The 22,682-nt window shown below is 36.4% G+C and overlaps 1 protein-coding gene and 1 long non-coding RNA gene across 3 annotated transcripts in view; one reads left to right on the top strand and one right to left on the bottom strand.

The window, feature by feature from the left end:
- The window catches only part of NKAIN2 (sodium/potassium transporting ATPase interacting 2), a 1,024,603-nt gene that overhangs the window by 425,824 nt on the left and 576,097 nt on the right, over nucleotides 1–22,682 (bottom strand). The gene's annotated exons all lie outside the window — the stretch shown is intronic.
- LOC136316146 (uncharacterized) overlaps nucleotides 11,721–22,682 on the top strand; it is a 29,016-nt gene continuing 18,054 nt past the window's right edge. The window contains exon 1 of the long non-coding RNA XR_010727655.1: nucleotides 11,721–11,805. This is a non-coding gene — a long non-coding RNA (uncharacterized lncRNA). The remainder of the gene's footprint in view (nucleotides 11,806–22,682) is intronic.

The following is a 22,682-nucleotide window of genomic DNA, read 5'->3' as shown; positions in this document are numbered from 1 at the left end:
GCTAACACGGAGCCACTGAAGTGTTTCAAGCAGGTATATGACCTTATACAATCTGCCCTTTTAGAAAGATCACCCTGTTGCCAGTGTTGAAAATGGATTGGAGAGAGTCAGACAGGCAGCCAGGAAAACAATTGGGGAAGTTGATCTGAGGTTCAGTCATAAGTTGATATTGTCAGCCAGGAACTGTGGGATGAACATTATCTCTGGTAATGATATTGGTGATGATTGGGGAGGGAAAAATTAATATGACTTGGTGACTGTGAAAGGTTGAAAGCTTGGGAAAGAAGTCAAAGTGAAGTCCCCAGTTTCTGGCTTGAGAGACTGGTTGACTGGCAATACTGTATAGGTAACAACATGACTGTGCATGGGAGATCAGGCAGGTCTAACTGCCAGGCTTCAGTTTCCTCATCTGCACAGTGAGAAGGAGAATAGCATTTACATCACTGTGGTGAGGACTAATGAATTGTAAAATAAGTCCTTTAGGACAGTTCTGGACACACAATCAGAAAACCATGAATTATAATAATGCCATGAGCAACAAGTTGTACATAATTTTGTTGCTCGCTGTCTTTCCTTCACAATGGTTAAGGGTAACAAATAGCCATGATCAAGTCATTGTCCCAAATAAAGTGAAGCTGGCAATATCAATTTAAACAGAAAAACCTGAAATTTGTAACAGAAAATCAACACTCCTTGGGACATTGCATTATATGGGATTTTTTAGTCCCTTTAATCAATATTAGGGCATTGTTTTCTTCTGTTTACTCTGTACTTGAGGTATAATCGAGGGCAGAGAAACTCCACGTCTCCACTAAACATTCCTGTTTTACAGCCACTGCCATTAGCTATGAGCTTCTGACAGAGAATCAGATGACACGAACTGCCTTAATGCTGTGTAGCCTGAGCAGACTTGGAAAGACCTATCCAGGAACATCTTCAGGATAAGTCTTCTATGCCCTGAGCACATTACTCAGATCTGTACCGGCCTGGGGCTGGGCCATCAGACAGAGCAGAGTTTTAGGCCATGTTTGCTTCTACCATTTGGCTGGGTGCCTGTCTCCTGATGAGTTCACTCACAATTGGTAGGAAGAGAAAAGTTGGAAAATGAATAAAATATAGATTATGCATAAATTAATTCCCCCCCCCCTTCATAGGAAGCATGCATGCATCACTGATATCAACAATATAAACTGCACTTTCTTCTTTCCACAGTCAGGAGTCTTTAAATAATGTATTGATTGAATATAGGTTTACAGAAAATCATTTGTCTTATATCTTTTATATGAATGCAAAGAGAACTAGGTAACTGCATTACCTCAGTCATAAATCTGACAAACCGAGAAAAAGAAATATTGTTCCTAAAAACTATCTACAGTCCAAGATTCCTCTAAAAATAAACACACCATTTTGGCTGCACTGTTTACTATTGTATACAAAGGGATCAATTAATCTGATGTGTCTGCAAACAAAGAGAAGACATATATTTATAGCCTTAGAGTTAGGTTGATAAGCACAAAATATGTGCTTTCATACTAAAGCACTAAGAAGCTTAGAATCAAATAATGCAAATGTTAACACATGCAAATACTCAACTGTGGCTTAAAAGTAACATTTACAGATAAAGATTTCTGTCCAGTGTTAAGTAGAAATTAAATTATTTTTGCCCCTTACGAATACAAGCAACTAGCATTTTTAAAACTTTTATTAATTTTAATTTATTGTATTAACATAGATTCAAGTATCCCACTTCAATATAACTCCCTCATCCCCATCCCCTCGTCCCCCACTGCACCCTTTTTCCCCCTCCTCTAACACCTTCCCCCTTCCCTCTGGGATTTGCTATCTTGTTATCTGTATCTATGTGTTATGTGTGTGTATATATATTATATATATATAATTTCACTATTCCCTTCACCTTCTCTGATCCCATTCCCTCATGCCCCTTCCCTCTGACAGCTGTCCGTCTGCTCCCTGTGACCCCACCTCTGCCTCTATCCTGTTCCTCAGTTCACTTTGTTCATTACATTCCACATATAAGTGAGATCATATGATTATTTGTCTTTCTCTGCAACTAGCATTTTTAAAAGTTCTCAAAACCTTTTCTGTTTGGCTGATCTTTATTATTTGGCAAACATCAACCTACTACCTTCAATGGTAGATGTGAAGATATTCAAGTCTGTATCAACTTGACACTACAGAAAAATTCAATATTAAAAGTTCAACTAAACAAAAAAGTTCAACTTAAATATATTATATCTTACTCTTGGGTATAGGGTAGAGATCTTAAGCGTATACATTAGTTAGAATATAGTTAAGAGATGTAACATGTAGATTCCAAATGCATACTGCCTCAAACTCAATAGGGTTTATTTCTTGCACCATAACATGACAGTTCCCAATCAGCAGGTAGCTTTCTCCCACAAGAGTGGTTCTCAAAATGGTTTATCTGAAGACCTGTTTATACTCGTAAATATCACTGAGGGCCCTAAACAGCTTTTGTTTACATGAGATGTTTCATATTTATCAATATTTACAGATGTAAATCAAAAGTGAGAAAATTAAAAACATGTATTAATTCATTTTAAAGTAATAATAAACTCAGTATATGTTATCACAACTAATATTTTTATGAAAAATAACACTTTCCAAATGAAAGTTCTGAGAGAAGAGTGACATCATTTTACATTTTTGTGAATCTCTGTGATGTTTGGCTTAAGAGAAGAGAGCCGGATTTCATACCAGCTTCCTCATTCAATCTCTTATGATATGTTGTTTTGGTTGTGACATGTTTAAAAACTATATAGTCTCATGTTGAAAGTACTAAACAAAGGGAAGAGCAATTTCATAGCTCTTTCAGATATTTATAAGAATTTCAAATAATAGTAGATAGTCTTCTTTGATATTAGCCCAAACTCAACAAGTGGCAATTTTTTAAATGTTAGTTACAATGTAGAGTCTGGACCATATCACTAAACTTTTGTAACTCTTATATTTAAATCCATTTGTGTGTCTTGCATTTAAAGTAGATTTTTTACTCCTGGATGATTTATAATGTGTGTGGGTCACTTGGAAATTATTGGTTTGCCGAATTATGCAGATCTCCCAAATATTGTTATTTCATTATACAATACCAAAAAGTCACACTTACTAACATCACTGTCAGTGTTGTTATGAAAATAGTTTCAGACTATCTGAGAGGGTCTTTGGGACTTCTGAGAGTTCTGATAATACTTATGGTACCACTGCTTCATATAATGATTTAGGAACCCTGGTTCCTTCTAGCTTCTGGTTTCACTATTCTCGTTAAGACCTCATCATTTTGTTCACATCCAGCCAGTAGAAGGAGAAAGAGGCTGGATATCATACGTGATGCTTAGAATTTATTTCCCTGAAATGACACACATTATTTATGCTTCTATCATATTAGTGTAAACCCCTTATATGGTCATAGCTAAATGCAAGAGAGGGGAGAAAGAAAAGTAGTCCGTAGGGGATATTTTATCATCTTGTTGCTAAAATATTCTCATATCATAGCTGTATGTGTGTTGGACTGCAGGAAGTCTGTCAACCTCAGCTGCTTGACAAGCCCATAGTTACTTCTTAAGGGAGTCCTAAACATGGGTACATCACTGAATCACCGGGACACAAGTAGCTACAGTAGCTGCACCTGTTTCTGTTCACCTGTGCATTAATCACCCACCAATGAAATGGATTTCTCAAGGTCTCTTTCTTGCAACTTTATTAGGAAAGTAATAAGAGCACATAGCAAAAATGTGTAAAAATCATTTCAAAAGGCATATAAATTGAAAAGTAAAAGTCTTCCTTCCTTTCAGTACCTGATCCCCTGCTCTTCCCCTTGGTGAACTCACTGAATATTCTGGCATTTTATTGCAAAATTTTAATTTATTTCCTTACATTAAAAAAAAAAAGAGTAACAGGAATTCTAGTAAGGGATACTGAAATTTTACAGGATAAAGGGGCTACCATAATATTTCACAAAGAAAAGCCAAGTTCCTTTCATACTGTCTTTCCTGATATACAACTAAGATTGTAGTTCTAACACTGGACATCTTGATTAATTTTTCAAAAGGAAATATGCTATACTCTCTTCTGTTAGAGGTATTTTCTCACTATAGAAAGAATAATCAAGTATAATACCTATTCTGCAATCAGAGAATTAAGATTCTAAACTCTTAGTCTTCTTCCAGGCATACTTTAATAGCCAGCCCTTTTCCTACCTAGCACTGTTGTGCCATTATCTTTACTGTATATAAAATCTGTATCAATGAGGGTCCATTCAGAAACATAGAATGCACTGTAGGAACTAGAAGCTTAATTGGTAAAGCAGAGAATTAATTACATACATAATGAAAACACTGGAAGGATGAACTGAAGATGTTGAGACAAAACAGAGACTGTCAGCGCAGAAAGCTTCTCTCAGTCACAGGCTAGAGACGGGAGTGTGACCAGGGCTATGGGAGCCCAGGATGGAGGCTGCAGTTAGAATCTGGAGCCCAACAGGTATGGCCATCAGGACACAGAGGAGATGCAATTATGGTTAATCTCTGGCACCCAGGGAGAAAAAAGGAAATATCTGGCTTCTTATTTCTTTTTGCCAATTTTCTACCCATCTGGAGAGTACCTGTCATTGGTTAAATTTGGAGAGAAGCCAGGTGACATGGAACATGAACAGATCAGCTTTCTTAAGATTTAGAGCTATTATCCCAGGGTCCTATTCCTAGTTTCAGAGACTGAATGACAGGAGACTTGCCAGAGTAGACCAGCATGAGTCCAGTCAATACTCAGTGGTCAGCAGAAAATAACCAGGGTCATTGACATAAAGTTCTATGAGAAGAAAAAGAGAAAATACACAGTAAGACAAACAAAAAGAAAATGGAGGAAGTGAATCTGAGTAACACATAGTGAAACCTAGCTCTTTGAGTCCAGCCTCCACTAGCAAAAAAGGTATTTGGAAGATGTTATATTGTTTGGGTTCTTTGGCCTTTTACAGCATGAAGAATTTCCACTAGGCATGGCTGAGCTATTGCTTTCCCTCTAAAATCACTGAAGCCAGACCAGAGACCTTAGCCTTTCCCAGCAAGCACTCCAGTATAATCTTCAGGGTGGCCCTGTCAGATTGGGTAACATACCCCTTCCCTGAACTCATGCTGAATGGGTGACTCAGCCATATCTGGGTACATAAAGGGTTTCACACTTCCCAAATACTCATGAGCCCACTCACCTCTGCATCCCTGGGTGGAGAGGCTCATTACCACTTCAGTCTTCAACTGAATAGAACTTTACAGCCCCACAGCTTTTTAGCACCACAGTCAAAGCACGACGGCCTTACCATTTCCAGCCCCACCGTCCTGGAAGGTGCAGTGCTGGTTCAAGAAGCTTGGTTATGGACTACAAATTATCCTAAAGGTTTTGGCCAGTGTGACTGGTTGCCCTTTAATAAGTATAACTGCTACTAAAGCAAGGAGTCACACTGGCACTAATGATGTACAAGAGGCTTGATATCTCACCAAGCTTCTGGGATTGAAGTGATATGTACCAGCCAGCATAGCTGACACATGTGCAGAGTTCAAGTCCACCCAACTCTTAACTCTTGAGATTCTAGAATGTACTGGAAACCTCAGATATATGAAAGAGTGGAGGCTGGAGTCTCACAGGAGGAAATCTTAGAGTTCTTCCCTGAACTTCAGTGAGGTCTCCAAGCTGTGCCCATCTTGTCCAGGCTCTGTTATAACGCTCATCACACATCATGCAATTACAATGTAATCACCTGTCTTCTTTGCTAGACTTCAGAAAATATGAGCAGAAGATGGGAGTCCAACTTGCTCAGTGCCATAACCCTTGGGACATATAACTGATGCTCAAACTTGTTTATTGGACGAGATGAAGAAACAAGGGAAAGAAGGAAGAAACAAGGGAAGGAAGAAAGGATGGAAGGAAGGAAGGAAGGAAGGAAGGAAGGAAGGAAGGAAGGAAGGAAGGAAGGAAGGGACTGCAATGATAGAATATTGGTAAATAACAGGATCTGAAGATTTTGGAATATTGTTTCCAGGTGCCCAATATCAAAGACTGTACTGACATTGAATGCTGACCATTTTCCATGATACAATACCTCTTTCACCTATAAGGCACGTTAAATTCCTTGCTGAAGCAACGTTTTGCTGGCTCAGTAGATTGGGAAACTTTATTTGTAATCTAAAATTCATATTAAGTAGATGACACAATATAATGTTATTTATGAAGCATCCATCAACAGTGCTGACAATACCAAAGTTCCTTCACTGAAAACAATTTGTTGATCAAGAAGTTAATTTGTAGGGAAGTATAATCAAATTTAAACAACAGATTCATTTTAAAAGCAACATGTCTTCTTTTATAAATTAGAATACCTCTAGATAAAAAGAAATTTCTTTAACATGTGCCCGCACCAGGGTCCACCCAGCAATCCCAGTTTGGGGCTGATGCTGGAATCAACTGAGCCACTGGCTGTGTGAGAGACAGAAGGGAGAGAAGAAGGGGGACAGAAGCAGATGGTTGCTTCTCATGTGTGTCCTGACTGGGAATCAAACTTGGGACATCCATATGCTGAACCGATGCCCTATCCACTGAGCCACTGACCATGGCCGGGAGTCTATGTTTGAACCAAGAGTAAAGCCTTAACCTAGAGATTAGGTGTGTAAGGCACACTATGTTCAAGTACTTAAGCCATTAGTTTCCATTTTTTCTTTTTTCCATTGATTTGAGAGAGAGAGAAAGGGAGAGAGAGACAGAAAGAAAGAAAGAGAGAGAGAGAGAGAGAGAAAGAGAGAGGAGAGAATCATCAACTTTTTCCTCCACTTAGTTATTCCTTTCAGTTATGCACTCATTGGTTGCTTCTCATAGGTGCTCTGGTGAGTGACCAAACCTCCAGATGCCGAGTAAATGTTATACCTACTGAGCCACCTGGCCAGGGCCATCCATGAGGTTCTTAATGGAAGTCTGGGTGTCATGCTCTGAGAGAGGTGTTTATTCTAACTGGAAAGTTATCTCTTCTTCTTGTAGAGAATGACCTTCTTCAACCCTTTTTTCCCTGAATTCTCTAACACTTTCACTTCCTGGAGAAGATGATAGTATCAACTATATCTTCTCATAAACCGATCATTAGAAGCTAAAGGAGAATATAATTACTTTTACTGTGGCTGAATGGGGAGCAACTCTTCTGATTTTATCTGCTCTCTCTGAATATTTTTTCCTGATTTAATTCTTCATCTGCCATATAGAGCCTGTGCTGGTTCTTTTGCGACTGACACCAAACTTGTGAAATCTTTCTAGTCAAGCAATAGCTGACTTCAGAGCACAGCTATATCTTTATAGAGCTTATTAAAATGGTATTATTATATTAATTCACTTTAATAAATATTCATTTAATTCATATAATTAGTCATTTGTTAGTTTGTTTATGTAACATATAAGTGAGCATCTACTGGTACTGTTCTCAGTGCTTAGGATGAAAAGCACAACCCGCCTGACCAGGCGGTGGCGCAGTGGATAGAGTGTCGAACTGGGATGAGGAGGACCCAGGTTTGAGACCCGAGGTTGCCAGCTTGAGCATGGGCTCATCTGGTTTGAGAAAAAGCTTACCAGCTTGGACCCAAAGTCACTGGCTCAAGCAAGGGGTTACTTAGTTATTCCTTTCAGTTATGTACTCATTGGTTGCTTCTCATAGGTGCTCTATGAAGGCCCATGGTCAAGGCACATATGAGAAAGCAATCAATGAATAACTAAGATGTCGCAGCAAAAAACTAATGATTGATGCTTCCCATCTCTCTCCATTCCTGTCTGTCTGTCCCTATCTATCCCTCTCTCTGACTCTCTCTCTGTCTCTGGAAAAAAGAAAAGCACAACCTTATTTTCACAGGAGCAACTGACATTACATTACATAAGCAAACAAATAAATATAAAATACAATGCCAGATTATGATAAGTACTGTGAGTAGAAGTAAAGATGAGTAATAGGAGTGAGAGCTCAGTAGCTATTTTAGACAGAATAGTCTAAGAAGATCATTTTGAAGAGGTGACCTCATATGAAAACCTATATGAAGAGAAGGGTATGTGAACATTTGAAGAACAAGGCTCTGGGCAGAGGAAATAACACATAATAAGAGACCGAGACAAAATGTGCTCAGAGGAATGAGAAATAGCAGAAGGGAGCATGCATGCTGGAAAGGATTCTTCAAGGTGAAGGGGGCAGGAAGGAGCTGGGGATGCTGGCAGAAGTAATTTCTGACAGTGCTTTGCATGTCATTGTGTTAAATGATTTCCTACAGAATTATCTATGTTATAGTTCTAAATTATATTTTCTGATTTTAAAAGAATAAGCTACATATTATTTAACCATTCATATCCAACTACTGTTGGATATTTCATTTGTTACCAGATATTTTTCCCCTATAGGTAATGCTTTTATATCTTGATAGAATACTTTGTCCCAACTTCTAATTCTATCTATATCAAGACACTTTAAAGTTGCTATTAATTACTAATAACTTCTTTAAAATTTAAACTTATTTAAAAGCAAAACCTACACATAGAAACCAATATAAAAAATTGATACTAAATAAGCTTATTCACTAGTCAGTTCTCTAACTTGCTTAATTGTTTCAAATGAGCATAATGCTAATGCTATAATGGTTATAGGCAAATGGCTGTGTTGGCTTACATTGTTGCATCTCAACCTAACTAGCAGGTAGGCATCCTGATAGTTTCATAGTTTATAAGTAACACTTGGCAATCCTGCTGATGGCTTAGCACATGCACATCACTATTATTTAGAAAAATCAATGTTAAGTCCATTCTTGTGGGTCATTCTATTTATATACAATTTTCCCTGTTTTCAAAACCCTGACTCCTTACCCCTTTATCATTCAAATTGAAAATTCTTGCCACTAATTTTACTGAAGCACAGTGAAGCAATTAAAAGAGAATTTCTTTATTGTTTTATTACCAAATCTACCAGTCGGCCTGCATCTATACTCATCAGCTCTGTATTTTCTTCTTGTGTTTCTTCCCTGTTCCTTTCTAAGGTCACACTTTCCACTTCTGCCCTGGATCCCATCTTCTCTCTGCTACTCAAGAACTTTGCTCCTACCCCATCAGTTCTTTCCACTCACTATATTTTCCCATTAGCATAAAAACATGCTCCAATATCTATATTCAACAAAACATAAAAAAGCAAACTAACCTAACTAGATTGTCTTGTCTCTCCTATTTCTCTGCTTCTTACAGCAAGAGTCCTTGAAGAAGCTGACTTTATTCACTGTCTTAATTTTCTCATCTCAGCTCATTTAACAAAGCTCTCCACACTATTTCTTCATTGAAATCAATTTTTTCAAAGTCGGCAATTGCTTCCATTTTGCCATATTTGGTATTGTTTTCAAATCTCATTCTTGTCACAACTTATCATTCTTCCATCTTATAGTGTTTTGTTTTAACCTAAGTGGTAGGACATCAGTCTCCTTGCTGTCTCCCTACTGCCCAGGCCACTGCCCCTAGTCTCTTGTCCTGATCCTCTTCGTCCAGACCCATAAAGTTGTAAAGCCCCAAAGCACTGTCCTTAATTATTTTCCTTCCTCTATGTATCTTTCCTCAGAAATCTTCTTTTGTGTGCCTTTACCTTCCATTTATATACTGATGACTCATGTACACTACTGTTTACCGGACAATACTGCTGTGGGTGTCTAATGAGCAGCTCAGATACAAGAGGAAAAAATAGAGCAACTGGTTCTGCACACATAGTCCTCCTTCTTTTCTAACTCTGCCTCTGCCTGCCTCCAGTCAATAAATGGGAACACCTAATATCCTCACGGCTCAGGCTCCAAGCCCGTAAGTCACCCTGGTCATGCTCTTTTTACATTTCGGATATTAGCAAATCCTGTTGCCCTAACCTCATCCGATATAGAGAACATAACTAGATATAATCTAAAATGGCATTCACATATGTAACTTTTATTATCTCCCCAACTATCTCCTCAATCTAAGCCAAAAGCATCTGTTACTTGCATGTAAAAGTATCCTAACTATTTGTCCTCTTCCCTCATCTATAACATATTTTCACAATAGTCATGGTGATATTTTATAAATAAAATTTTATAAATACACCATATCATTCTTACCCTAGTCAAAGTCTCATCACTCTTATAATAAATGTCCAAACTTCATGTAATTTTCAGAAAGCTGAGGAGAATTAGTCATTATTTTACAATGTTTTAAGTTCATTCCAACTTGAAAATTAACCTATAATGTTCAAATATTTTTAACAATGGTCTACTATTTAGTGTTTTAGTAAATCATATTAATAAGATATAGAAATAGAAAAATGGATCAGGAATTAGAATAAAGATCATGAAAAGTACTTGCCAGTTACTGAGATACATGTAATTTTGACACATGAATGGGGCTTACACTCTGAAAATACAGAAAAATTCAGCGTAAAGATATCACACATAATAATTTTTAAAAATTCATATTAACCTATTATTTTTAACATTTCCCAAACTGTGTAAGAATGTTTTCCTTAGGAGAACATTTCAGCTTGAAGTAAACGTGAGTGTTTGTCTTTTATAAGGCAGTTTATCAATTAAGATAAAGAAACAAACAAAGAAATAGAAATCATTAAAGATCCCGAGGACAGCAATTCTAGCGAGTACGAAAGCCTGGGTTTCCTCCCTGGGAAAGGCACCTTCTCAAGCCAGTGGACAGCTTCAGAAAAAAATAAACACAGATCGAACAGACCCCAGAGATCTGAGGAGTGATAAATGTCACAGACAGAACGCCTGCATGTGCTAGTCAAAGTATTGCCTTTTCATGTTGTTTTTGCTTTTAACACATTCCAGCAAAAATAGAACTTGAACTCTGGCCCAAAACATGGTCAAATAATGATTTAGATTACAAAATATCCTGTGAGAATATGCAGTTCCAAAGCCATATTTCTTCCATTAATAACACTTTGTATGATTATTTACATTAATTTGTTATGAGCCTTTTGTTGTGACAATGAATTTATCATTTAAGCCATACCAGTTTCTCCTTTCCTTTGAATTTGCAATTATTTTATTCTCCCCCTTTTTCAATCTTCATGTCTTCAGTTTTAGTAACTCCACAGTTGTCAAGGAAAATACTAGGGTTTATGTCTCATTTGCATTTTAGCTTGACTCTGATAATGTTTTCTAAAAAGATCATGTCACTTGTGCCCCTGAGAGAGATTTTGCTCTTATGAAATACTCAAGAGAATGGAATAATTTAGACAATAAAATGTTTATCACAAAGAAAGCGATCTAAACATTTAAAATTAGATTTATACTGTGGCTTTTTCTTTTTCACTTTTCTGAAAGAAACCCATAAAACTGATACAATTGCATTCTTAATAAACACTGAAATAGTCACAGAGCGAGGGCCCATCTTTTCCAGGTTGGAAGACTGCAGGGAAATACTCTTTTCTCATTATTGTATAAGCAATTAATATCTTATGGTTTATTTCCTTTTACATTTATGTCTGTTATTTTTATTAGATAATATTCTGCTATCTTTGTTTCCAAAACTGTGCTTCTGGCTTTATATTTTGTGAGGGAAAAACTTAAAAAGAAAAATATTCGGCAGTACTAATTATTTGGCTATTTGGCAATATTAGACTTTGCTATTTTTGTTTCATTGAGAAGAAGAAAACAGGAAGCAGAGAGACAAGAAGAATTGGAGTCATTATGCTGCACACTATGAGGCCACAGTTAACTTACTATATAAACGCATTGAAAAGTAAGTAGCGGAGGGTCTGGGTATACAAAATGCTTAATGGATTAATTTCAGTGCTCGTAAAATCAGAGTGCAGAAGCTGGAGTCCATCCGTTTCACAAGCTGCCTGATGAAGCTAGTGTATCGGATGTCCCCCTTAGAGGGTCACAGCCCTGCTGAGTATCTGGCCAGCTACAGATCTCTTCAGGAGCAACTGCCGAGTGTGCCAAATCCTGTGATATTAGTTGCTCTTTCGGGACTAATTGAGAGCACCAAACTCACTCTCACTTGGGGTTCAAATAAGACTTGAGGACCTGCCTCTAGAGATATTTCTGTCAGAGTGGAAAAGGGACAGAGTGTTCCTATGGCATCAGGGCAGCTACTTCTCCACACAATACCTAGTTTTTACACTATGAAAAAAAGATGACATTTCTTAAAATACCTTTTAATTACTTTAGTTTTATGTATTATTCTACCTATGAGTGGCAAGTCCTGATCCTGCAGTTGCCATTAGACTCATTTCTCTAGCAGGTTACATGTGCTAATGAAGAAAAAAAAAAAAAAGGCTATTTATTAATGAGTCATCCTTTTCTTTTTAACCTTATAAGCTACTTTTCTGGTTGCAACAGGCTGTGTACACATTTTGCTTTATAAACGATCAAAAACAAATCTTTAAAGAGGAGGGAAAATAACAGTTTAAGTGCAATGTTAGTATGTAAAACATCTGAAATATATTAGTCACAAAAATTAGGGGATATTTCAAGATGAATATGAAGCTATAAAATATCCCCTAATTTTTGTGAGCAGGATATTTCAAAATTTCTCCATATAATTTTCAATCAGGAAAGATATTTAAATAGTCTAATATTTTTGCATTGTAAACATCTAATAACAGTATTTACTGAATACTGCTCCTTGGTTACGTATAGTCATACTAAACTAATTCAAAGTGCAATAGTATTTTGAATATAAATTTTAAGTACAAGACAGAATTACAGCGGGATTGTTATAATATAAAAGGCATGGAAAATGGTCACTTATTTGCTCTTTCTGGCTAAGCAAACCTGGATGTTAGAAGTAGAAAAAAATTTATTTGTTTCACTGTTTAGTATTCCTTGGGTTTTATTTTTGTATTTCTCACAGTTCATCAAAGCATCAATTGTCCCAGAGAGAATTCACAGATATAAAAATTAACATTTTGCCCCATAAAGCCAATCTGACAACTGCCAATTCCAATTTAGTTTTAAAATGAATTTCTGGGGTCATGTTAGGATGATGGTTTACAGTGAAGGGGGTGATTTTGATAAGGATATCACAGGCTGAAATGAAAGTACACTAGGAACTTGGGGACCATGCTGAATTGGACATAATTCTCAAGTAGGTCCTGCAACTATTTCAGCCTCGATCTTTTAATGTGGACCAAATATCCTAATGTTTTTTTAAAAAAAATATAATAGTTTTCAATTTTTTTCAAAAAATTAAGTTTTTTTCTAAATTTAAAGGTTCTTAATTCAAATACATTCTTATATTTTACATAGCTCTGTAAATAATAAACCAATAAAAATGTAACTTTTAATTGTTAGCATAGAACAGAATTTCTTGTTCTATAATGATCTCTATAAACTGGCCTTTACATACAAATGAAGATAGCAATTGCTTCAAAGATGTTTGCATCTGCTTTATTTATATTTCTAGCAGGATACTATCTTAGAATATTAATTTTTGTACTTTAATATTTTATGCTTACATTTTGCAAACTTTCCTTACTGAGTGTCATCTTTACTAATTCAAAGAGAATTACCATTGCTTTGGAAGGAAGGCGAAAAGAAACTTTGTGCTTTTAGGATGATGGAGGGATAAATGGTAATGAACAAAGACTTTCACTGGGGTGGTGAACTCACAATACCATGCACAGATGACTTTTTTTTTATTTCAAAAGAGACTCGCAAGGTCCACATCAGAAATGATACCTTTGACCATGTGTCAATCAGTAGATGAGTTGGTCAAATCCTGTGGTATATTTATACAATGGAATACTACTCAGCTTTAAAAATCGAAATCTTGGCCATGGCTGGTTGGCTCAGCGGTAGAGCATCAGCCCAGTATGTGGAAGTCCCAGGTTCAATTTCTGTCCAGGGCACACAGGAGAAGCGCCCATCTGCTTCTCTACCCTTCTCCATCTCCTTTTTCTTTATCTCTTCCCCTACCACAGCCAAGACTCCATTGGAGCAGAGTTGGCCTGGGGGCTGAGGACCGCTCCATGGCCTCCACCTCAGGTGCTGAAATGGTTCCAGCCACAAAGGAGAAATGCCCCAAATGGGTAGAGCATCGCCCCCTGGTGGGCATGCTGGATGAATGCTGGTCAGGCTCATGAGGGAGTCTGTCTGACTGCCTCCATGCTTCTAACTTTGGAAAAATACAAAACAACAACAACAACAAAAATAAAACACAACAAGAAATAAAAAACCAAAATCTTACCTTCTGCTACACAGCATGAATGGACCTGGAGAGTACTATGCTAAGTTATATAAGCAAGTCAGAGAAAGACAAGTACCATATGATTTCACTTACAGTAGAATCTAATGAACAAAATAAACTAACAAATTAGAAACAGACTCATAGATACAAAGAACAGATTGACAACTGTCAGAGAGGAGAGTGGTTGGGTGGCCTGGTAAAAAAAGGTGAAGGGAGAAGGGATTATAAAAAAACCCATAGACACAGAAAACAGTATGGTGATTACCAGATAGAAAGAGGGGTGGGGAGGTAGTAGAAGAGGGTGAAGAAGGAATAAGTGGTGATGAACAAAGACTTTCACTGGGGTGGTGAACTCACAATACCATGTACAGATGATATATTACAGAATTGTACACCTGAAACCTATATAATTTTATTAATCAATGTCACCCCAATAAATTCAATTTAAAAATTTTAGTGGTTTCCCTGGAGGTTGCAATTAACATTTACAAGTAATCCAAGTTGATTTTCAAATAACCCTATACTACTTCATGTATAGTGTGCTTCCTAAATTAACATATTAATTATAATTTCTCACTTTTATTCCTTGTATCATTGCTGTTATTCATTTCACTTATATATAAACATATATGTACATATATGTATGTGTGTTTATGTATATATCTATATATGCATATTTACATATATACACACATATAAGCATACATAATGTAATACATTATTACTATACTTTTGAATAGATTGATATATGTTTTATCAATTAAGAATAGAGAGCCTGACCTGTGGTGGCGCAGTGGATAAAGCATCGACCTGGAAATGCTGAGGTCGCCAGTTCGAAACCCTGGGCTTGCCTGGTCAAGGTACATATGGGAGTTGATGCTTCCAGCTCCTCCCCCCTTCTCTCTCTCTGTCTTTCTCTCCTCTCTCTCCCTCTCTGTCTCTTTCTCTCCCCCTCTCTCTCCTCTCTAAAAAATAAATAAATTAATTAAATAAATTAAATTTTAAAAAAATAATAAAATTTTTTATTTTACCTAAAAAATAGCTTTGAAACCAAAGCTTCTGATTTAATGGAAAAGAGTAAGAGATTACTGCAAAAGGAAGGTTGCATAAGAAAGAGTATTCATAGTGCATTCCTTAAAAATAGGCTGGAAAGAGAACAGATGAGACCATGAAGCTCATTCCTAGAGAGAAAATGTAGGCCTTGAAGTAGTAGGATAGGTGTGCCTTTTTTTTTTTTTTTTTTTTTAAATTTTTCTGAAGCTGGAAACGGGGAGAGACAGTCAGACAGACTCCCGCATGCGCCCGACCGGGATCCACCTGGCACGCCCACCCGGGGGTAACGCTCTGCCCACCAGGGGGCGATGCACTGCCCCTCCGGGGCGTCGCTCTGTTGCGACCAGAGCCACTCTAGAGCCTGGGGCAGAGGCCAAGGAGCCATCCCCAGCGCCCAGGCCATCTTTGCTCCAATGGAGCCTTGGCTGCGGGAGGGGAAGAGAGAGACAGAGAGGAAGGAGAGGGGGAGGGGTGGAGAAGCAGATGGGCGCTTCTCCTGTGTGCCCTGGCCAGGAATCGAACCCGGGACCCCCCCTGCATGCCAGGCCAACGCTCTACCACTGAGCCAACCGGCCAGGGCCAGGGTGTGCCTTTGAATGAGTAGAAGATTCTGGACAATGTAGAGAGCTACTGAGGCTGTCACATTGAACTTCACCAGCAACATAATATTTAGGGGAGCCAAAACAATACCTGGAGACCATTCTTCTAGTCTAGGGAGTCATTCAGGTCGCCCATTCTCACTGCTCTCTAAATGGACCTTCTGCCAACATTTTGCATACATGATGCCTATGAATCACCCAGCAGAAATAATAATGCTTGCTCATGCCCAAGGCTTTGCTAGTGCTCATGGGGACTCTTGCATGTGGAAGGTCTTCCTTCAAAACCCAAGACACTTTTAGGCCCACAAAAGAAAATAATGAGGTTTTTGACACCCACAGGGGCATTTGGAGGGAGGATTAGCAAGAGGAAGCTTCAAAGTTAAAAAGTACAAATGAAAGCAGTTAATTTACTAGAGTCATAGAAACTATATATGCCATTGGCTTCTTTTGGAGAGAGAACATGACTCAACCATGAAAGGAAACAGCTAAACCGTTTGGTCTACAGCAGGGGTCTCAAACTCAACTCAGCATGTGGGCCGCAGAGCAAGATCACAGCCCTTAGGCGGGCCGCACTAGGTCTACAAAAGGCAACTGTTACGCAACACTTTTCAGTGTCACAAAACGACCAGAAACTGTAGTTCGCATCACAACTGCTGTTAACTAAGCTAATATCTAGCTAGGATGCTAGAGAAGTGAAAAATACAAGTAGGCCCCTAGGCTTACTTAATTTTATCCAAAATATTTTGAACTTTGTGGATTAGTCTGCGGGCCGCACAAAATTGTTCGGCGGGCCACATGCGGCCCGTGGGCCGCGAGTTTGAGACCCCTGGTCTGCAGACTGAACCAGCGGGCTGGAACTGAGGTGAAGGAATTCTCAGATGTAGCTGTCTTTCTTAAGCAGCGCTTTACTGAGCATACAATAGTTTTGTTACTCTAGGAATAGAGATCCTCAGCTCCTGGAAATTCAGTTACAATAAAAATTAATTTATGAAAATAAGGTAAAATTAGGGGCACAGTCATTGAGCTCCAGCATGGTGAAAGGTATGGGGAGGATTCTGAAAAGGATTTTGCCACATGAAGAAAGGATACATATGACTTGGGTATTAAAGGATGAACTGAAGCATAAATTCTCCCCAGAGCTCTGGGTAATTCGTTTTGGGTAGAGTCAGTATTAAGTAATAAATCAGGTAATAAACTTGTATATGCACAAATATCAAGATCTACATTGGAATCCTTGTTTCAAAGGACAGCCAGAAATCAAACACTCTCATTGGACCCTGTTCAAAAGTTCCAGGTAACCTAATATTTACAAATCAAAGTATATTTAATATACAAATAAGAATGTCATCATGTGGGAGTTAGGGGTGAAATAGGTCAGCCCTCCTCTAAAGAAAACAGGGTCTGTAGTTTAAAAAAGATATCCAGATGGTTCATATGATTATTAATCTTAAAAAACACTGATCTTGGTGGCCAGTGCCCCAGATTTTTTCCCCTGTGCTTGTTATCACAGCAGAGAACAGGCCCAACCATGAGGGATGTTGACTCCATCATTCATACAGTGGTGGAATAGCTCTATTTGGTGGAGCAAGGCAGTTACTGAAATCCATTCTATTACCATTTAATTGCATTCCAATGAGCACTGTTGACATGTCTGGCATATCTTTTGGTCCTGGGATGAATACAAAATGATTCCTTTACTGAAGAAGAGGCAATTAAGTAAACATAATTAAGAGCAACTTGTTGCATTTATTTTATGATGGATCAAATAGGCTTATTGTTAAACATCTAAAATGCTCTTAATTGATTCTATAATTCCTCACTGCTGGGTGGTACCTTAGGACAGACACTCTCCTGAATAATGATGATGACATATAGCCTTTTAGAAAGTTGAAGATGCATAGGTGATATGGAAATATATGTAAGAATAATAAAGTATGAAAAATAATATGTAATTTTTTAGGAAGTTAAGGGGAGATAATTTACTATTTTTTCTTTATTCTTGTTTATTTTATTACATTTTAATTCAGTATGTGTAGGTCATTTGTCAATAACACCTGTATATATAAGCAATGTATATGCTGTCCTCAATAAGTTAAGTTAGATGACTTTTCCACTCTATTCCTTGGGAGAGTTTATGTAAAATTATATTACAACATTTTCAAATATTTTTAAGAATTGACTAGTGAAGAAGACATCAAGTTTTAGGGGTGATTTTCTGTCAAAATTTTGATTAATGACCCAATTTCTTTAAAGGATAAAAGAGCATTTTTAATTTATTTCAAGTTGTATTTTCCTATGATTTGTCCATTTCATGCTTATTGTTAAACCATATATTAACTTAACCTTATTCATAATATATTATCTCTTGCTAGCTAATCTGTATTTTGATATTACCAAAATGGTTTTACTTATTTTTTTTATTTTGATCTTTCTTACTAGGTTTTTTTAACATTAACATTTTTAAAGAAATAATTTGACTTTATTGATTTTTTTTCTGTTATATGTTCATTGAGTTCTGCTATCCTCTTCTTTATTTCAATACTTCTACCTCTGTGGGTTTCATTTGCTTTTTTTTTTTTTTTTTTACTAGCTTCTGGATTTGGAAGTTTAGATCATTAATTTTTCAGGATTTCTTCTCTTTTAATATCTCATACATTTTACTCTAAAACCTATTTAGATTTCTGTACCCAAAATTTTCAACAAAATATGGATATTTTCTAATATTCTTTCTAACCTTTTGGGCTCATAGATTATTTAGAAGTGTATTGCTTAATTTATAAGTAGTTACAGGTTTGTTTGTTGTTGTTTTGGGGGAGGTTAGCTTAATTTCAGTGGTCAAAAAATACTTGCTTCATAATTGCAAATTTTTCTATATTTTGAATATTCTATGTTTGCAGTCATTTTATAAGTAAATTTTCTATATAACTTTTGAAATTACATGTTCTAATATATTAATTTATTGCTTGTTAATTGTGTTAATTGAGCCTCTGGCTCAATTACCAACTTTCTCAATTTTAAATCTAGCTTATTCTATAGATCTTTTTGCAATACTTATTCTATACTCTATTTTGAAATAATACCAAATTTTTTCACCCTGCTTTTTAGTCTTTCCCTTTTAGCCCTATATATAATCACCAAAAGCTCTTAAAAGAAAATTAGCCACGTGCTTGATGTTCTCTCCCTCAAAGTTATGCTAATTTAGACATACCACCAAAACCACTTTCTATGTGTTCAAAGCCTGGATTCTGCTCCAAGCAGAATCAGCAAACATCCCCAGGATATAACATCTTTGAAAGAACAGCTCATCTCTTTGACATATTTACCTATCCAGAGTATTATTACTTCAGCAGATTTCTACTGTGTTTCACTTTTTGATGTCTGAGGTTTATTATACACAGACACAAACACTATATATTTTTAAAAATCTATTTCTTGCTTCAACTCATGGTCAATCTATAAAGATTTCTGGGGCCTGTCATCCCCCAACATGACTCTTTTTTCCTCTTTTACTCATTTTTCATAATAAATTTTGCTTTTTGCTCTCTGAGTTAAGAACTGAATTAGGAAAGTTGGATTCTTTAGGGATGATAATAAATGCCCTTGGACATGTTGAATTTAAGATGACAATGGAACTGACATGACAACAGCAGGAAGTTGGAGATGTGAGACTTGAACTACAGGGTCAGGACTAAAGATATAAATCTGGTAGACATGTGTAGAAATAATAGTTTAAACTATGACAGCGGGTGGCATTTTCAAGTAAAAGAATGTAGACAGAAAAGTAGAAAGTTTTAAGGACCTTATTACCAGTACTCACTTTAGGAGTATTAGAAGGAAGGAAAAATAAGCAAAGGAAAGAAAATTAAAGAACTAAGAAAATAAGTAGTTTAATTCAATACAGTATGAAAGAAAACAAGAAGGTAGGCAGTGACTCTTTAACCAAATTGTAATAGGTTGGTTCATTTTTATTTTAGAAAAATTCCATACTTAATTCCTAATAACATGATGTTTTATTATCCGTTAAAAAAAAACAAACACCTTGTATGATGGTTGGGAAATGAAAATTTTCTTATTATCTTAGTAATAGTCAATTGAAATTTTCTTAGATTATATACATTTTACAGGAATATATAAGATATGAATCCAAGAAATTGTCCCCTTGACACTTGTTTAATTTAATCTTAAATTAATTATCAGAGGAATTCTTTTTCTATCAGTAATTCAATAAATATTTTCGGTTCTTGAAGAAGAGTACTAATTTAAATTTAAAACATTATTAGATTTATCTTCATACCATCTTTACATTTGAGATAATAAAAGAAATTTTTGATATAAATATTGACTTAATTGAGTAGAATATATCAAAATGTCAGATATCACCTTAAATGAGTAATTTTTTAATAGAAGGAATATAACAGGACTGTTGCAATAAGACACTGTTCCATAGAGCACTCACATCTGGCTTTAAGAATATGTTCCTTCTTTCCTACATTGAATGACAGGTTTTATCTTATTTCTGACTCTTACATTTGCAGGGCAACAATTTTTATTTCCTGGAGATTAAATAAGCCACATTCTTATGTGACCTTATTATAAATTAATTTTTAATAAAAATATATATCTAGATCCCAGACACACTATACAAAAAATTGTTCAAATATGGTAGCCTTCTAGAAGTTGCTATTAAATGTGTTCATTATGAAACATACCGCTAGGTATAATTAATTGCTTTAGGCTATATTTAACTAGGTAAGTTTCTGATAATATAATAAAATATGCATCCTTAGTCTCAGGGGGTTAAAAACCAATTGGTTGTTTTAAGTGTAAAATAAGCCCTTGGTTACTCCTTCATGCTCTGTAAATTTATTGCCTCATTTCTACAGATTGATGCATCATTCACTAATGGAGCCCCATAAATTACAAAATGGCAACAGAGATTTCAAAATTGCCATACAAAGAACATTTTAGAATATAATTTCAGCCTAAGAGTAATTTACAATTTTATCACATACAATAAAATACAGGTTTTTAGAGAGAGCAGAAGACTACTACATTTTTTTCTTGGGTATTACTATTCAAAAATTATTTAACAAATTTCATTCCCCAGATGATGAGTCTAACTGGTGACTTACCACATTATATGTGTTCTCCTAACTACTATGCACTTTGAAGTTAAAATTTACTACAGAACAGGCCCTGGCCAGTTGGCTCAGTGGTAGAGCATTGGCCTGGCGTGCGGGAGTCCCAGGTTCGATTCCCGGCCAGGGCACACAGGAGAAGCGCCCATCTGCTTCTCCACCCCTCTCCCTCTCCTTCCTCTCTGTCTCTCTCTCTTCCCTCCCGCAGCCAAGGCTCCATTGGAGCAAAGTTGGCCGGGGTCCTGAGGATGGCTCTGTGGCCTCTGCCTCAGGTGCTAGAATGGCTCTGATTGCGGCAGAGCAACGCCCTAGATGGGTAGAGCATCGCCCCCTGGTGGGCGTGCCGGGTGGATCCCAGTCGGGCGCATGCGGGAGTCTGTCTGACTGCCTCCCCATTTCCAGCTTCAGAAAAATACAAAAAAAAAAAAAAATTTACTACAGAACAAAGAACAGATCTTCCCTCTTCAAAAATAACTGAATTTAGTTGATAGATGGAATTAGTTCCTATTTCTTTCTACTTGACATGTAAACAATAGAATCTCAAGTGTCCCAACAAACACAACAGAGCAGTAATACTATTTACATGAGGAATCCTCAAAACTATTCATCCAAAACTATTAATTCAATAAACATTGAACGCTCAAGGGCAACTGTTTACAAAGTTAGCAGACACTTGAGTTACAAACTAATGTCAGCTCTGTTTCCTTAACAGGATATCTATTAAAATATCAACTGAATATGTAACACATTGTGTGGTACAGTAGGATGTTTAGTTACAACACTAATATATAAACAATGTGGAAATAATTATTATACAATATATATGTTTAGCAGTTGCTATCATCTGTTGCTATCACTGTTTTATACTACATTCCCATTATTTTAATCTGAGATAAACATTTTAAAACAGCTTCTCTGGTGGATTCATTTTATTTTTCCTTAAATGTTCTTGGATAATTATTAAAATATATTTATTAGTATTTTAATAATAATGTTTGATATACACAGATTTTTCAGTGAAGAAAATATATTATCTATACAACTTTGGTTGCAAAGAAAACTGAAGATAAGACAGGTCAGTCTTGTGAATCTTATTTTTGTAGTTAAGCCTTTCAGCACTGAATATACACACTGAGTTGGTTAGTGACTTTAATCTCTGTTTAAAAATAAATAAACAGAAAAGACACTGTGCAAAATGACTATACAACACTGTAAACTCTAACAGGTAGCTAAATATTGTTTTAATATTCTTGCTAATATTCATTATGAAGGAATTATAATTTACAAAATAGTTTATGAAAATAAACACACTTCTTTCACAGATATAAGACCATAGAATTTCATCCCTGATTTAATTTCCTGTATTTCTCCCTCAGTTTTAAATAAACTGACCTATGCGCATGGTCAAACTCTTTATTTTTATGTTGTTGTTGGCTTGAGAAATCAATGTTTATATTCTGTAGAATAAGTTTTATCAGCAGTTTCAGGAGTCCCATTTTGAGTTTTCATATATCTGTACATTTTTCAATCACCATTGATTGCTTCCTTCTGTCACTGTATTACTGAAAGAATGTGAGGCAGTTGCAGAAGCTACAGAATTAAATGGTATAAATACTGCTTTCTCAATCCCTTT

Source organism: Saccopteryx bilineata, chromosome 12, assembly GCF_036850765.1.
Source record: "Saccopteryx bilineata isolate mSacBil1 chromosome 12, mSacBil1_pri_phased_curated, whole genome shotgun sequence".
NCBI lineage: Eukaryota > Metazoa > Chordata > Mammalia > Chiroptera > Emballonuridae > Saccopteryx > Saccopteryx bilineata.
This window is presented reverse-complemented; position numbering and strand designations above follow the sequence as displayed.